This window comes from Pundamilia nyererei, unplaced genomic scaffold, assembly GCF_000239375.1.
Source record: "Pundamilia nyererei isolate P.nyererei 1_Seehausen unplaced genomic scaffold, PunNye1.0 scaffold00034, whole genome shotgun sequence".
Taxonomy (NCBI): Eukaryota; Metazoa; Chordata; class Actinopteri; order Cichliformes; family Cichlidae; genus Pundamilia; species Pundamilia nyererei.
The window spans coordinates 3,479,325-3,498,836 of NW_005187435.1; positions in this window are offsets into that span (position 1 = coordinate 3,479,325).

A 19,512-nucleotide genomic window follows, 5' to 3' on the forward strand; every position below is an offset into this window, starting at 1 on the left:
CAGGTTGTGTAAAGCGCTTTGGGGTCCTTAGGGACTAGAAAAGCGCTATACAAATACAGGCCAATTTGAAGAAAAACCCAGTTATGTAAACATTTCTCTATAGTGCTATTAGAAGTTTTTTGTGAGCTTCAGAGTATAGTCTCAGTCTATTGATCATATGTATATAAAAAATTGACTCCATATTTTCACCTGTATATGCAAAAGTCTAATGTGATTTATATGGTGTATTGTTTGCATCGAGATTGATAATGATCAATGAACAATAAGAGTGTTTGATACAGTTTAGGATAACGTGAGAACACATCCATACAGCTATATGCATTTGGTGTGTATGTATATACAAAATGTATTCCCAAAGAAATCCCAGCCTAGTAGACATGTGGGTGAATGTCTTCTTGGCTTGATAGAGTGCACAGATAGTTATGCAAATAAACAAGAAAGATCAAATACATTAAAGACTAAAAATGTGTATTTCTAATCTAAATCCTACTAGAGTTATTAAAAATGGTTGCTCCATATCACTGTTTTATCTTAAAGTTTCCTCTTATACTTTCTCTAATGTTTTTGATCCATAACTGATTTCCTTCAGCCATAATAACCTAATTTTCTTGTGGGAAAAATGGTTTATTAGAGCACAAAGAGAAAAAAAAAACAAGTTTCTATGAGTTATATCAGGTTTCTTTGAAATGTCTTTCTTCTTATGGTGGTGATTTCACACAGATCAAACATTCAGCACTGTAGGTTTCTGTGTAAACAGATAAAGTACCTATGGTGTGGCATGTCCCTTCATTGCAGGGGTCCCATTGTTTGATGAAGCAGTACTTTAGGAAGTGATGTGAGAACCCCTGGGATAGACAAGGAGGGACAGCAACAAAGTCCCTTTTGATTCTTGTTTCCTGGTGCTTGTTTTGCTTACAGCTAAATTATTGGGATTTGTCTTTGAACAATAACATGTCCTAGGTCTGTCTTCGTATATCAATTTAAAGGAAAAACTTGAGAAAAAAAGCCATGCTTCCCTTTTACAAGCAACAAGCTGTGCTGAGAAGTAAACGTTCCTTTGTTGCATTTGAATTGACAGATTTATCATTATGTTCTAACTGTCACTTATGGTCGCAGAATAGCATGATACATCATTTTTGCTTTAATGTATGAACAAATGCTACATCAGATATTTTCTGAGAAAAACACTGCTTCTCTCGCAAACACTTATAATGGACAATGCACAACTGAAGCTTTAAAATGATATCACTATTATATCTGTAGAATATTAAAAACAAAAAACAAAACAACTCTGCACTACTTTTGATTGGAAAATGGACTACTGCTACATGATTTGAACAGAAATCATTGTCACTCCATCATCACCCCATAAACCCTGTTACTGCTGATTTTCAGTACAGTTCTTGTGTAATTTTTTTATACCTCAAACTTTTCTCCCCCTTTTCCTTAAAATGGGTTCTGAGACAATTTCTTTTGTTTCCTATTTTTTTAAAAGACATAACTGTCAGATAAAGTTCACCAGCGGTTACGTTTTAGGTCTGCCAATTCTTCTTTTGTTCTCCAATTGTCCAGTTTTCCCCAATTTTTTAAGGACACCATGCCAAGAAATGTCAAGCTTTCAGCTTCGCGAATCACCTTGTTTGCGCAAAATACTTTTTTATGATCGTCAAACGTGTTATATTTAGTGTTTTTTGTACATTCAAACAAGAAAAGGAGGGGAATGATGTTTTTTGTTACAGGCTGCTACTGCCAAAGTAGCGAAGGATAAAATTTAAAATCAGTTCTTTGCTTGTGTTACATTTCACATGTTACCAAAAAAACAAAAATCAGCCAGTGCCCAAAGTAAAAACTTTAAAAGATCTTCAGGAGGGCTAAAGAATTGCTCAAGACAACCTCAAAAGATTTTTTCAAGAAGATCTGATTTCTTGGAACCAGAAATACAAGGTGGCTCCATACTTTCACTCTATATCGAAGTGCTCTACGTCAAATAAAAGGTCAAAAGGTGAATAATGAACAAAAATAGATATGCTACAAAGATACGTTCTAACTTGTTAAATATCCGAGCTTTAGAATTGCTATTCGATGGTTATTGCCAAAAAATAAAGAGCCTCCTTCTCCAAAAGAACACATTTTTACAGTAGTGGCTATCATAAGGGAACATTTTTATATCACTTAACAGCAGTTTGCTATTTTAAACTGTCTTATATTTTATTTATGTAGTTATACGCAGTGAGTTTCTGCCAATTATCCTCAAGCAGGGCATAATACTTGGTTACATAAGCACACAGATGTCACCAGTACTGTTAATATTTACTTCTTTGTTTGTAGTCTTGTCACTTTAAAAAATAATTTTTTTTCTCATGTTTCTTTCGTCATCGTTGACTCTTTGATCTTTAGATCAGGACAGAAGTCTCTATAAGGCTGGGTTTGGTATAAATTTACTGATACATTTTCTTTGATGGTTTTCAAGGTTTGCAGGAGAAAAGTTCAAAGGAAGAAAATGACAGAGAAACCTCTAATTGTTATAACAAAAACATCTCAGTGTCAACTCTGACACTTCATGACAGGAACGAAAACATTCACGAGGGATTTCTCATGCTGGTGTCACGTCAGTCTCATGTCCACCATTTGAAATGCTACCTGAATTTTTTTCATGGTGCAAGATAACACTTTTGTCCTTGTAAAAAGACAGCAGTCAAACAGCATGTTGTTTCAAAAGTGTAAACTATTGTGAATGGATGAAAGGACAAAGTGTCAGTCAGCAACTTTCAAATTCATTTCACTTGAATGTCTTTAGGGTTTAATAGTATTTCTAAACCTTGTATTTCCTTGATTTGGTGCCATTTTATGTTGTCAACATGTTCTTTCCCCTCTAACCCCTGTGGTGCTGCAGTAAGGTGGTTGTAGTCATTAGTGTATCTGAAATGTGATTGGAGCACAGGGGCAGAGGGGTGGAGGATGGAGATCTGGGGAGCTGGATGTGAAGCAGGCGAGCAGTAACAGGAGCGCTGTTCTCCTACTTTGTCCAACATCATGCAGAGCTGACCTTGAGGGGAATGGGGGGAATTGACAGGGGGGAGAGCGGTAACAAGGGCTAGCAATATATCAGGGAAGCAATTTGGAGCAGTTTATCCGATGAGGGTCAATTCCTGCTGCAGCACCATAGATCAGAGTTTTCAGGCCTGAGCGTGCCTTCGTGTGGATGGGGTTAGGATAGATTCATTTTTGAATGACTGAGCTGTTGATCAAGCCCCGGCAAATCCTTCGCAGAAAAAATACAAGAGATGCAGAAAAATGTGCATCAGCAGATTTATCTCCTGCTATTTGCAGTCTTGCTCTGGCTCTAGTCCAAATCAAATCTTTTTTAAGAGGCATTTTCTCAATGCTCTCTTCAATTATTTTACGCATCAAGGGCATAGAACATGTGATTATGTAGGGGCAACATGCATTAATGTTATTATTACTAACAGTAAAAAGAAAATACCCTCATTTGTGACTGAGCATATTCCTCCAGTATAGAAAAGACATTAAAGAACTGTACTAAATCTGTCATTGTGAAACAGAATAATGCCAAGAGTAATTTTACAGATGCCTTTACTCAGCATCTGACCTTTTCTAATACTGCTTCTATTTTGGATCACTGTCTCTCTGAACCTCTGAGACTGGACAGATGGCAGGTCTACTGAGCGCTAAAATTTGAGAGACAAGAGCACCATTACACTATGAGACACTTTGGCTCAGGCCCCAGCTTCAATGGAGGCTGGAAAAAGTGCATAGCTCCAGCAGAACATTTGAATTCCCTTCATTATTTTCACCTCCTGCGCGGTCTGTAGACTGAGCCTAGTTCAGATGTTCTGCTGTTTTCACAGAGCGGCAAGTCAGTACAATGGAGATTGTGAGTTATATCCATGTCCACCCACAAACTGTTTCAACTGTTGTTTAGGGATCGAGATATTCCAATAATTATTTTTTTTCCATATACTTGACTATTACCAAGACAGGTAAACCATCTATTTCCAGAACATCAAATGCTGCTGTTTTGTTAAAACTATTCGTATCTCACAGCTACACAGTGCAGGTTGTCCTTTGGAATCAGTACTGTGATATGATGGGTTTATGGTAATAAATGTCATTAGAAACTCATCACATATGGAGGAATCTAAAGAGTCTGACGACACATCAAATTTAAAACCTCTGGATAAATGTTGTTTTTTCAATATGCAGGGCTAATTTTGTGATGGGAAATACAGTGCTTGCAAGATTTATTAGACCACCATCCAATGTAATTATACCACAGCCCTCCTAAATTAACAGTACTGGTAATTAGCAAAATCTTTTAGGTTTCTGTAATGGTTGATCCACTATTATGAGCAAGCTCTTTGACCAAAATGATCATTTTAATGCTGAAATAGAATAATTGCTGTTATCTCTGAATTTTCAAATGCACCGGTTTACAAAAAAAGCTGAAAAAACTGTAAAGCACATAATTGTTGTTATGTGATGAAGGGGTGAGTGATCACCCAAACGCAAAGGTAGGCGGAGTTAAATACAAAACAAGCTGTTTAATTAGGCCTGCTATGGAAACCTAAACTGGAGGTAAACACTAGGTAGCGGGAATACAGGAGCTAGAAACCACGAGATTTCTGACAAAGGACTAAGGGAAACTGATAAAAACTGACAATAAATACAACGGCAAGTGATTAAGGGAAGTGGAAACACATGGGAACACAGGTGAACTGAACAACAACTAATGAGACAAGGGAGCAAAACTCAAACACACAAGGGACAAGAGCTCACCAAAATAAAACAGGAAGCAGCAGAAGACAAAGACCAAGATGAAAACATACAAACTTGATGGAGGAGACACAACGGGATGACAGACAGGGAACATACAGAGGAAACAGGAAAATGCCTAAATTGAAGGATAATATACACACAAATAGACCAAATATAAAGGAGTTGACACAGGAGGATGGGGGCACGAGACTGGCAGAACTTAACTGACCACGAGGCACACAAAATGGGGGACTGGCAACCTAAGACAGGGAGTACAGAACACATTCACTAGACACAGACAAAAAGGTTGACAGAGACAGAACTGATTACATACAGGGAACACGAAGGACACAGAGACAAGACCAAGACGAACAGAACACAAGAGGGACCTAACTAAGACAAGAGACTAAGAACTAAAAATAAGAATAATTAAACTATTAAAAAAATGCAAATACCAAATTCAACCTATGAAAGATTAAAAAAAAAAAGAGGTTCTAGGAATAATACATGAAATAAGTCTAAACATTAAATAAAGCAAAATCATCATGAAACATCTAAACAGGCAAATGAGCCAAATGACAATTTTTTTTTTTTAATTAAGATGCTAAATTACAGGTATTTGCTTTTCTGAATTGGAACATTTATTTTAGGGGTTAAGCTTGATTCATTTCTGACTTCTCAGAGATGTGCTGCTGACTAACATTTTGGGTATAAAATGCGAATTCAGTGTGTTACTTGCCTAACAAATAACCTAATATTTAAGGTGATAGAAAAAAATACTAAACACATGGTCATGATTTTATTTAACAGTGCAAACAAAATGAAAGTCAACTTTTGTTTGTGTTTTTTTCTTTTCCAAGGAGCTACTGTCATTGAGCAATAGTATCGATACAGTATTATAAAAATATTATAATGTTTGTGATGATACAATTATTCATTTTAACATAATATGAAGGTGTCTTGTCATAATATTAATGATATAGCCACGTATACACTATTATGAGGGCTCATAAAGAGTTACAAGGTTAACTTGCTTTAGTTATATAACTGTACTTTAGGTATAAAGCAGTTATATTGTCGGTTACTGTTACTTAAATTTTCTTGGAAAAGTACTATAGCCTAGTTTGAGTTATCCCATCTCTATTTTAAGAGAGGCATCTTGAACCTTGTCCTACTGGACAAGCAGGCTAATAATATGTATATGCTAGCATTTAGCCTCACAGGGTATTCAAACCATGCCTCAGCAGGGGCATACCACTTTATGCATTGCACCATTAAACATTCTATACAAACGTTTTCATAATTTTCCTCCTGGAACTAGAAACCATCAGGGGTTTGTGTCTCTCTAGATTAACTAAATTTCAAACTCCAGTTATTTTTCTAGAGTTATTCTAGAAAAGAAAAACCACAAACAAAAAAATGTAAACAAAAGGAAACAAAGAACCATGTTTTCCGCCTCAGCTTTAATACAAATCTGTTTGACATCATTACTTCTGTTATTCGTTTAGTTGTGCTGTAGTTCACCTTTCTTGAAATCCATTACACAAAATTTTTACGCAATGGCGTTAACAGTGGAAATGATTATGTATTAGATGGATTAATTGGTGTAATCTCTACTGTAGCAGACAAAAAGGAGGTATTCCTCTGACCCACTTTGTTGTATAACGCACAAAAAAAGACTTCCAAGCTACAGCAATAAATCCCTGTTAGGCTATAATTAGGCCCAGCAAAGCTCTGAGCTAAATGTTAAAATGCTCACAATGACAGTACTCACATGCTGATCTCTGGGTGATAACCATGTCCACCAACTTAGTTAAATGCATTCCACTAAATAAAACTGAGGTTGATCCTGGAGGTATTTGGTCTTGAACCAAGTCTTAAAAATATTGATGAAAATACATGATTTTATACAAGGTCTGTGCTTAAGAGTTGTTTTTATTTTGTGTAATTACCTTTTTTTTTTTAAATTGTTGTTTTTCTTATCTCTGTTTAGTTTTAATTTGAATCTATAAATTCCCCACATGCCCTGTGTATGGTCTTTATCCTTCAAGCTTGTGTCCCGTACCATAGGCCTGTTAGCTTGCGTGTCATGCCCAGTATCTTCATTGTTCCTAGGAATGTGCTCTTCTTAACAGAGATCTCTGATGTCTTTCCTGGGACACTTGCCCAGTTTGGGGGTCACTGGCCCAGTGCTCCAGTTTTCCTTTGACCTTTTCATGATTCCCATTTGCCTGTGGGATTCCAAGGTAATTTTAACTGTCCAGCATTGCCTTATGGTAATGCAGTCCCTTAGTTCTGACTACCATCCTTCTCTTTGTTACAATCCAACTACCCTTCTTCAGCCCATATCGGTGGCAGTTTAACCTTCAATGTGAATTAGCAGAAAAAGAAAAGCCTAATAGCAGAAGGGTTTTGCTGGCTGTCCATATCCCCAGAAAAGTTATTATTATTATTGTTTTTTCGCACAGAGGATTCATCTTCATTATCTGCTTGAAGATGAATCCTCTAGCTTAAAGCATTTACAGAATGTAAACTTTCCTTTTTATGTTTTTCTAACCACCTGTGACCTTACATTATGGCTTGGAATTACTGAGATATAACATATGGGTTTTTCCTTGTTAATTTCTGTGAACCTCTGTGATGTGTTTGAATCAGTATTTCAAACACAATACCACCCACTCACACATGAAGGAGCGAAAAGCCCAACCCAAACCCATACAGTTTGTAAACTCTTTAAGAAAAGTACAGTTTTGTATATTGGCAATTTCTGAATAGCTCAAATGACAACAACTTTTATTTCTTACTTTCTGTGTTTCATAATGACTAATGAAGTCTGGCCTTGAAAATCAATGCATTGTAATACTGGGTTGTTTTCACACAATGGTAGTTTTAGGTATACAGTGACCCCTGGTGGTTCAAGTGTTAAAATCAGAGAATATAAAAAAAATTTTAATTAATTTTTTAAATTACTGGTCCTGGCAGCAATCCAGGTGTTGTCAAGTTCAAACCTTTCCCATCTCATTATAATTCAAATGTCATCATTGTTTGACTAATTGGGTTAAAGACCAATTTATTTTAGTCATCTACTGGTATTCAATGCACTCAAGACTCTCTTTACAATGCTATGACAGCATCACAAGAATTTATCCTGGCTTCACTAAATCCATTTGTCCAGCAATGTCTAACATTGTAACTCAATGAGGGCTATGCATAGTGGGGTAATAGCCAATGAAAGGACAACAAAACTGAATCAAAACCAGAAATGGTCTGATGAACCAGGTACATTGCCAAGGACATCATGGAAGAATAATTATGCGATGTGACTCAAACTACAGTGAGTCCCCCGCTCATAGCCTACAGGATTTTCACTGTGTGCCATCATAAAGCAGATATACTACACAGTTGGAAATGCCTTTTTGCATCTTATCTGTTCTCGGCTCATTTTCCGCTTGAGGAAGTTGGGAAAATTGACTTAGAATTGCTCCATGCAAAGTAGCTGCACTTTTCACTCACATGGTTAGATACAGGGCATTAGAGTGTGGCACAGGTACATCTGCCTTCCCACAATGGACCTCAAGTGTCCATGCTGAAAATAAAAATAACATCAACATCTAAGCTCTCATTAATATTCTGAAGAGTGTAGCAAAAGTAGAATGTAGTTTAGAGCGAAAATAAAAAACGCTTCATATGCCGGAAGTGTTACCATAGAAACGTTTCTTCAACATGTTTTTGTAGTTAATTAAAGCTTGATTCAGATTTATAAACAGATTTCTACATTGCATTTTATTTCAACAGCCCACTCTATACTGTAGCGTCAGCATAGTTATTAAATTAAAATCCTGAATGCATCACTGCACATAAATATGTACCAGTTTTGTGTGAAATGTGTATGTGCTTGTCCTTTTTACATTAAAAGTGGTAGCGTGCAACACAGCTACATCCATCATAATAATTTCACATTTTTCAGAAAATAAAAATGTTAATTTGAAGCCAAACACGAAGTCAACAACGTTTTGAGGAACTGAAGAACCCTGTAATGCAATTCCATTTGCATTTCATACATCTGTTTCCATGACAGGTACATGCAATCTTTTATTTTTGCCTCTGAGAACTTCCTCTGAATGCTAATTCTACCTTACCGTCAAAAGCTTTGTCAGTAATGGTATGAAGCTGGACAGTCTGAAAAAAACCCCCTCCTAATAAATAATTAATTGGTGCCCCTGCACTTAGGGTGTAATTTACCTCACCATTTCACAGTTATTTTATTAAGGCCTGGTGCTCGCTGGCCAGTGAAGTTAGAATTCATGAAATATTCATCAGCGAAAAGAGGCATGAGACAACAGCTCATAGCCTGAGGATTTATTTGGAAAAAACAACAATGACATCAACAAATCTCTTGTAAAATCCTGGCTTGCTTCACAGCTTCTCCAGCCTGTGCATGGCGGATTTGTGGCAACCTTTCTGCAAGAGGCCAAATGGCTCCAGAAGAGCTGTTCTCATACCTCATAATGCCAAGGTGGCCTCCAGGGAATGAGGCAGCTGACTGGTGGTGCAGAGGAGGAAACCAGTGAACGGACACCATGCTCATATGTATCAGTAGTTCCTTATGAGCCAAGAAGGACAGGGCATTTTTACACATTCAGAAATAGATTGCTGGTACTAATAGCAAGGAGTAGACAAGCAAAGAATCATTTTGGGTTGAGACTTATATGCTTCACCTTTTTATGAGCTATGTTTTCGAAAACATAGCGAAAACATAGTGATTAGGTCGAAAAAATTTGACCTAATCACTACGGTCAAAGTTTTGACCATAGTGATTAGGTCAAAAATCGCTATGGTAATGTGCGATTATCTGGCTCATAAAATATTTCACAGAACTAAAGTTTGAGTGATTAATAAATTTGATCATATATTGTAAAAGGAAGAAAAAGCTTTTCCAGATTCAGCTGCTTTGATCAAATCAAAGGCTGGTCTCCCAGTTTGTTCAGTAACTTGAAAATAAGATTTTACTTTGTGCAGCCAACTGTGGCTTTAATACTGACTTGCACACACGAACATGCCAAACTCTCTATACCAGAAACACGACAGTGTTTTAATGCAGTGAACAGCTGTATGCATGCAGAAAAGGTTTTGTAGGCAGGAGGGATGAAATATTCATCAGATGCTGTCTTTTGACAATGACATTACATGACAATGGACTCACTTTCAAATGTCTAAGGTGCACAAATCCGAAAGGGAACTTACCTTACATAATTTGTGCTTGTTTCATTCAGCACTGAAGTGCCAAGTAGACACTTGAAATTCAACAGCACATTTAAATTTAGAGGTTAGTGAATTGGTATGATAACAAAAACAAAAAAAACAAAACTGCCCTTGAAAAAAAGTAACCTACAGAGATAAAACACATTGTATGTAAATATGGGGAAAGAAGCCCATAAATATTTAATTTTCTAGCAATGTAGCACAGGAGATAAAAATAATGCTTCCTTCAAGTGAGAATCTCGTTATGAAATCGAGGAAAAAGCCATTCGGTGTTATCAGATTTTCTATGAAGTCCAGCATTTCTTTTGAGAAGCACCATCTTTTATTTAAATGTCAGGATCTGGCTTTCTGGTGCAGGTGTTAGATGACGACTCCAGCTTTCCTCAGCTTGCTGAGATCAGGGGGATGAGGTGGACCTGAGAATTGGATTTGACTGAAAAGGTTACTGTAAAAAATAGAAAAAAACGATGCTACGTATTTGTTATAATAAGGATTTTCCCCCCCCTGTGTAACATACCCCCTGTCAAGGATTGTTTCTTTGCAGTGATAACAATTATACAGTAACTTTAAATTCATTACATATCTGATGCCATCAAACAATAAGATGAATCTCACTCAATCTCATCAATTTTCTTAAAGTCAAAACTTCACCTTAATTTATAATGAACCATTTAGATTTAGTCAGCCCTAAAAAAGCTTTGCTAGCCCAATAATTTAGCACAGAGGTTTCTGAAGGCTGGTGTTAGATGTGTTAGCGCTACAGAGGAAATCTATTTATGATGAATAAAAATCACTAAAAAAGATTCTCAAATGCAGAAAAACACCTGGGAAAAACATTATCTCTGAAACAACCAAGTATTACCAGTGGCACTGCCTGTGAGCTGCTGAAATAGAGAATCTAAGAAAAAACCCCACTAACTGATAAAAAAAACAAATTTCTCCTCTTCCAAGAGCCTGACTAGGCTTTTAAAACTAAAATGAGCTATACAGTATGTAAGATATGTCCATTAAACATTAGCCTGTAAATTGTATGGAGACTGACAAAAAACAGCTGCTGATTGCAGCTGTTTATTCAACTCCAGAAATACAGGTTTGGGTGTATATTTATTCTGTCTTTGAAAATGATTTGAGACAGGAAAGCTAAATACTCCTTAATATTTGCAGCTATAAATTTGAAATGTTTAAACCCCGTAAAAAAATATGGACTGAAGACAAATACTTATTAATGGCAGCTTGATTTTCAGGGAAGGGACTCCTCTGGATAATGGAAAGGGGCATCAGCAGTCGGGCCCTCTTGCAGATCTTGCAGATGCAAATGTCTTATCAGACTGGCCAATATTTTTCACATCTTCTGTTTTCTATTTTTAATGAACCTACACAAACTGTAGCCCTGTTTCCATTTTAGCTGACAACAATGGTAACTGGTGTCCCCTTCAGCTTCTGTAACCCAGATGCACTTCTGAAAAACCCTGGCTGTAAAAACTTAATTTTTGAGTTATTGTTGGAGTACCAGCTTCAAGCAGTCTGGTCATTCTCTCATAAGACCTCTGAACAGCCACTCAATGGAATTTTGAAGTTTTGAGGTGTGGACCATTCTCTTTAAACTGTAGGGATGGATGTGTGGGAAAATTACAGTACATCACTGGTTTCTGAAATATTCAGACCAGCCTACCTGGTGACTTTTAAAGTCTTTTCAGTCACCTTTCTTCCACAGTTTGATGCTAATTTGTACTTCAGCAGGTCATCTTGACCAGATCTTCCTGTCCAAATGCACTGAGATACTGCCATGTGGTTGGCTGACTATACACAGTGTTTGTGTTAATGAGTGGTAGAACAGCTATGTCTAACAAAATCAACATAGTCCAGTCAAGTCAATTTTATTTATGTAACACTTAAATCAACAGGTAACCTAAAGTACTTTCCAGGCACACCAGATTTGCTACCCAGGTCTCCAAGATCCCAATTACAAAACATGGAAATCCCATAAATAGTCGACATTATAAAATAATGACTGAAAAAGAAGTCAGAAAATAAGAAAAAAAAAACCCACACACAACTGAGTCCTAACAATGTAAAAACAGTCATTTAAACGAGAAATAGAAAATAGTTACAGAGAGCTTAACCAAACCATGAGCAAACTCAGATGTGACTAAAAGTAGTTGTTTAGAGCTGATTTAAAATTGTCAGTTGCTGAACAGGTTCTTCTATAGGAAGGCAGAATATTCTAGAGTGTAGGGACAACAGCTGTATAACCTGGTTGCATTCATTTTTAGGTGAGAAGGGGGCACAGAGAGAAATTGTTGGAATGAGGACCTCAAAAGCAAAAGTTAAAATATCTGTAAAATACTATAGAGCTAAACCACAAAGGGCTAAACCCCCCACAAATAATTAAAGTTTCAAATCTATTAAAAACTTCATAAGTAGCCAGTACAGCTGAGTTAAGACAGGAGTGATGTGCTGTTTTTTTGAACAATTCCAGTCCATCAACTGCATATTGAGTCATCTGCAATTGAGAAAGTGGAACTGGGCCATCCTATGAAAAGGGAGTAATACAAGCATGGATAACGTCTAAATCCTTTAGTGACAAATCTGGCTTTAATAGCAATGGCTTTGCAACATTCTTGATTTGATTGTTAAGAGTTAACCCCTAATTCCTCATGTATTATAGTTTTTTTTTTTATCGTCAGTGTGTTGCACAAAACATTTTTAAGCAATAAATTGCAAAAAAATGCTGGCTTTGAAAAATATGATAGAAAATAAAACTCATATATAAAATCCTATTTTATTTATGTATTTTGTTCAAAGGCTCTATAACAACTCCATTTACCAAAAATAATAATAAAAAAGAATATTTCTGCCAATTATTTCATTCATTCAGTTCAGGCTTTAATGGGTTATAAGGAATTATACATAAAGACCTCAAGAGTTTTAACTGCAGTTTGAGAGTATCCTAATAAAGGAAGTACCCCAGTGAGGATGTTTGTAGAGGCTAGGGGCGCAAATAAAACAAGTTCAGTTTTGCTTTAGTCATTGGTTTAGTCATTTAGTAGAAGGTTTTTTTTGTTTTTTTGGTCATCTAGAATTTCAGCTTATTCAAACAGTCAAAGAGGATCCCTGTTAAGCTTTTGAATCAGTAAAGGACTTGGTTATGGCCTGTTTTCTTACATGTCAAAACGAGTCTAACCCATTAGCTTAACCCATTAGGCAATCGAGAGGAGTTTTATAGAAAAATGTTTCTGCAGTGACTGCAGATCCTTGCCCAATATGTTGTCTGTTATCTGAGGAAACTGAAAATCACAGAAGAATATTTAAACATTTTCTAACAACTTGAAACTTGTTCTCGGTACAAAGAAAAAAAAACTGCATGTAGGCAATCTCCTGTTCCATGACTTAGTTTTAGCACCAAAGGCATTTCAATTAAAAGGTCATGCCCTGCTGGGTGGAGATGTCAGTGCTGATGCAAAGCTTGCATTCCGTCTTGCAATTGCAGTTCCAGTGAGCCCAGTGCCATCAGTACAAGTGGTTACTTGCCTTGTCATTGCTATAAGGAAAGTGTTTCTCTGACTTATAACAGCTAAGGGTTTATTAAAGGATAACTGAAAGAGCATAATAATGGTAATGTTCTGCAGTAGCACACATAAATATGTGTTTTAGTGTAGAGCAAGCAGCACAGTATGTGTAATAATTTTTTTTATAGCATTAACAGTTACAGTCTTTGTGACTACATTGCAGCATTAAATGGATGGGATAGTTGTGGTAATATATCATTATAGTACATAGTAATATTTGTTCAACTATGTTAAACTGTGATGTTAACCTGAGTAAAAACTTTCTCCTTACTGTAAGTGAATGTACGTATACGGCTAACATGTAACGGTCTGTCTCCCTCCTGTGGTCACTGATGCCTCTTCTGTGCTGCATTGCACCAGGTCAAAATACTTGGTCATACAAGGATTTGTCACCTGTCCCATTGCTGTGTCTGTTGCTGGAAAACTGACTTAAGAAACTAATATTTACATCCCCATGCTGCTGACCTTTGGCTTTTCTTTTCATATTTTTCAAACGATGGGCTCAGGAACAGATTAACCTTTGAGTATGGTGTTTTAACAAACCTTTTCTGCAGTCATTCAAGAACCAACTACATTAAATGACATGTAAAACTGACTCATACAAGTAGACACTGTCACATTAGTATTGTCTGCAGGCAGAAAGCCAAGCTCATAGCAACCCTCCATGTTATGAGTGTTGGCTCCCTGCAAGACAGCAAGATGTCAAAATAAAGAATAGTTGCTGGAAGTTATTATGCTCACTGAACTCCTTTTATACTAAAAAAGTAATAAGCAGCATTCAAAGTGTTGGATAAGCTTAAGAAAATGAATCAATGAATGGATGGATGAGTATTTTAGTTTTTTTTAAAGAAAACATTTTATCCTTGCACTCTATTCTGTGGTCTTATTTAAACATTCTTGGCTTGCTTGTTAATGTCAACCAGATCTCACCTGATTTCATTTAAACTTCTGTGTTGAAGTTGTGTTGTGTGTAGTTGGCTAGCTGCTGCTGGAAGGCTGTGCTGCTAGGCAAAACGAGTCCAATGGCCAATCAAAAAAGCATGATATGCAAATATGTAGATTCATATTGGTAGAAAGTTCGAGCAAGTTGGTGTAATTTTTGAGGCACATGATGGATGTGTATTACATCACCTCAGCTGCTGAGTAATTTAAGAAAGTCTTTTAAGCTATGGGTGCTTATTGCAACTTTAAATTTTACATTTACATTGACATTTGAGATTTACAAAAAGAATAAAAAATTCTATCTAAACAATCAGCTGTAATAAAAGTACCTACACAACAGGAAGCTGGTTGATATTTTATGTATCACCTGTGCCAATCATTAAAATACCAAAGGTATTCCACCCCTTCTTCTGCATATAGCATGTAATGGATTTGCAGGCAGCTGTGAGCAAAAAAAAGAAAAACACAAGAGGTTTAGTGCTAATAACAAAGGTAATAACCATTAACCTACCTCAGCTTATTAGTAGGTTGATCAGTTCAATGTTACTGGGTAAGGGGCTGAACATCAAGTTGCTCTTCCTGGCAGACAGGTGCCCTAAATGACAGCTGGTGTGTAAATATGTAAATGCTAAAGACATTCTGCAAATCCGCTCACATTAAAATAGAGCTTTTACCATTTATATTTCTATAGCTCAGATAGTCAATTAGCATAATTTCATAGCGCCATTATCATTTTAACCACATACAGTGTGACATTTTCACTTTGTTCCATAATTTAAAAATTGTGTTAAAAAGTGCTCAAATAATTCTTCATTATAGCCCTAAATTGGCTCTCATCTGCAGTGCAATTTGCTACAGTTTGACAAGTCATTAAATTTTGACCAAAATTAGTTCCTATGGATAAATATACAGAATACTGAGTTGTTTGTTTTCCCTTTATGAATTCATCTGTATCATCCCTGCCTAAAGCAAAAAAAAAAAAATCATAAGATGAGCTACACAAATGCAGATATATTTTACCTGCCCTTAGTCATAGCATGTTTACATCTAATTTCTGACCGTTTTATATATTAATACTTGAAAGAAAAGCACAATTTTCATCATGGATGCATACGATGAAGCATTATTGCTGCATCTGACTAATGCAGACACTGTGATGATGCTGAAAGGATGGTGAAAGTGGCGATGTTGGCACGCGTGGGCGTTGTCATAGAGACATCTCATTAGGCCAGACAGACGCAGACAAAGCCAGTGGAGGTGCGACAGATTTTTTAGGACAAGTGATTCAGTCTGTAAGGTGGTTATTGCAAAAGCAAGTGTAGCCTGAATTGGATATTGATCCTTTCAGGGTAACAATGTGGAGCAGGTAGTAACTGCTGAACTGAGCCTCATTTCACCGAAAGTGAGCGTGTGGACAACCTTGGTGAAATTCTCACAGTTGTTTGAGTGCTCAGACTTGCAGCAAGCTGGCAGATGTTGAACAGATGCATATTGAGTGAAACTTAAAGAAAGTCTGCACGTTAATACTTGAAAAATCAATACTAAATGATCTATTGAAAAGAACAGAAATACCTAAAGGTGCAGTTTGTCAAAAAAGAGGTACTACTCTGTGAAAAATACTCATAGAGAAATTAGTAATCTCCATATGACAAGTGCAAGCATATTTATGTTTCTGTTTTGCAAATGAAAAAGTAATTATAAAGTTATATCTCATAATACTGCCGTTTTCCAAATAAACTGATCCATTGTACAGTGTTTAGTAAATCTTAAAGTATTGCTATAATTAGTGTATAAAAAAACCCTACTTTTTGAGGCAACTGCAATTTTTTTTCCTTTGACCATCAAGTTCTATTCAGTCCATTCTTTAGTCCGTGAATTGAGGAATTGCGGATATATAAACTGACCATTGAGAGGAGATGAGAGGGTATTAAAATAATTATTTTACATAGCAAAAAATGCAGTGTCTCCAGCCACGGCTGTTGCTCAGACTCCTATGACTTAAGGTTAAGTTACAAAAACTGCCTTTTATTTCAAGACCAAAATAAAAGTGACACAAAATGCTCAAAAACTAGAATGAATGAATTGTTGGGATTTTTCCTTGTCAAATGACATGATTATGATGAATGCTCTTAATTAAAATTTGTCTATGATTGATGAATTCATTATATCAGGTATTTATTTTATTAACAATTTAGAATCAAACCTTTGTGAACACCTGACTTGTGAGAAGCAAAAATGAAAATGTATTGACCAAAACCACAGAGAAAGAAAGACTTCTCAGTGATTTATGTATGAATGCTGGGCCCATGGTGTCAGCTCATTTTTTGTCAAGCAAAATGGAGCAATCAGCTGTATCAAAGGATGTGCTAAGATCAAGAGGGATTAAAATAGAACAATCCTCAACACTGGCAGCCAGTAGATCATTAGTGAGCTTATGGGTAGCTGTTTTTGTGCTGTGAAGGGCTTTTAAGTCAGATTGATTAAAAGGAATGCTGCTGTTATTCTTTAAAGCAGAGAACTTAATGGAAAAAAGTATTTTTCCATAAGTGATGATACAAGATGAAGGATTTGAATTGTTATGACGTAGACACGAGGTTAAATGATAATGCAGGCTATTCAAAATAACATCTCTTTGCATATGACAGAAAAAAGTAAGATGTTTAGATACAAACTTATCACCTAACCTCTAACAGAATGCTTTTTATGTGTTGCAGAAATGCAAAAGATTAAAGTGACAGGGCTTTGTGTATATTGGCAGTGTTTTTTTATAACATTTAAATGGGCATTCACTACTTCTTTTTTTATTTAAATTTGACAAATGTGAGACAAAGGACATGAAAAAGCTAGATTATATAGGAAATAAATCAGAGAAAAGAGAAGAAATAAACATATTATGTAAAAAGTTGATGTGACGTGATTGTTATGAATGAATGAAATAGCTGCTGCATATGAACAGATGATAAGAAACTCATTTCTTATAACAAATATTTTGGCTGAATACCACAAAACCTAAATAAACATGCACACCTATACAGTATATACTTCTTTTCACAAGCACTGTAAGTAATTTATTATGAATGAGTGTAGGAAGAAAGAAGTAACAGTGTAAGATATTTATGAACCCAAGCTATCACAAATGTAAGGAGCAGTCAGCCTGAGTGAAATGAAATGATGGACAGTACAAAAAATAGAGACAAGACATCTATATTCTAACATTCAAATGGATATCACCACATAAAAAAAGACTAATAGGATTGTTGACTTTTGCCCAGAATAAGCTTTGAAAAGCTTTTTGCTTGTGATCTATGCTTCGACAGTACTTCAGGTTAAACAGTATTATTAACTTTTCCAACCAGAGCACTTGAAACAAAAGCCATGCTCATTTCTGCAGTACAGTACAGCTAACAACATCTGTACTATTATATCAAGAAGATTCGGCCACGTAGTTCATCATGACCTTTATCATTCATGTCATGTCATCAATTTATCATTTATGTATTTGCATATGAATCAGTGCAACAACACGACTGGTTTACATATTTCATGATCTGACTGCTGATTGTTTTTTTGGGGGGAAACAACCATCATCTTTGAAATTATGGAATTCTATGGACTTCTTTGAGGAGTGATTGATTGCGATGTCTCCATATAACTTCTCACTTAATGCCTGTTAAAGCATGGTAGTCTGGTGAATGCTGTAAGAATGAATACTATATTAAGTGGAATGTGAACTGAAAATGATAACAAGAATACTGGAATTTATTGCATTATGATCATTTATGTTATTTAAGTTTATGATAAGTGATCAGGAAATAAGAAATCACTGCCTACTGACCAATCAGCTCTTTTGAAGATCATGTCATCAATCCAGATAGATTCCTCAGATCTTTGTCCAGAAATACAAAGAGCCTTATTCCACTCCCCACCCCCAAACCCCCTGTTTTACAAGCCTTAATACATGATTATCAAACAGACCACCTGTTTATGTTTCATATTTCATTTGGAAGTAAAGTCTGTGTTTGGAATTACATTTTTATAATTATTCTTTCTCTCACACCGTTAATACAACGGAGGCTGAGAAAACAAAACATAAGCAAAACAAGACTGGTAAAGTCTTATGCACACATAAACATTAACTTACTTTAATCTTTCATATCTGTCTTAATATTAGATCTGTATCCAGCTAGCATTTCCTTAGTGGCTTTGAATATGGTAGGGCTTTTCCAGGCTTACTTGAGAATATGTGTGTGTGAGTGCTTTTATTACTATACTGCTGTACAGCACATCTCCCCTCACATGCAATCACGTTCTAATGCTGGTGTTGCTTTCTGCCTGCATTATTTATTTACCTCATATTCATATTTTTCTCATAATATAATTTTATCTTCCTTAGTAAAATCAGCTGTTCTGCTCAATAGACCTTGGTTGGTTGATTGGCAGAGATGGGCAGTAACGCGTTAGTTGTAATCCGATTACTTTTTTCAGGAAATGAGTAAAGTAAGGGATTACTATTGCAAAAACGGTAATTAGATTACCGTTACTTTCCCGTAGGAACGCTGCGCTACTGCGTTACTAAAACCGTGATTTTTTGCGAGAATGTCTCATGACAGTGACGTAAGCAAGTGCGACGTTCGTGACAACAGCTGTGTGCAGATCAACAACGGACAATATATCGGTCGTGTACAAATTCATGGGCTGCATCCTCCTGAGGCCGCATTTGTAGACCGATTACGTCACAGCGACGCGCCGAAGGCTGTCCAAATTCGTAGACTCCTCCGAATGCAGCCAACAAATGCGTCCTCCTTTTCCCCAAATTTGAAGGATGGGTCGGGTGTGTCCTTCGTGGCCTACCATATCCCAGAATTCATAGTCTGTTAAAAACAGGCGTTCGATTCAGAGCAGAGGGAGGTTTCATGCTTGGGTCCTGATTGTCCTTTATTCTGCTTCAGTCTTAAATCTGGAA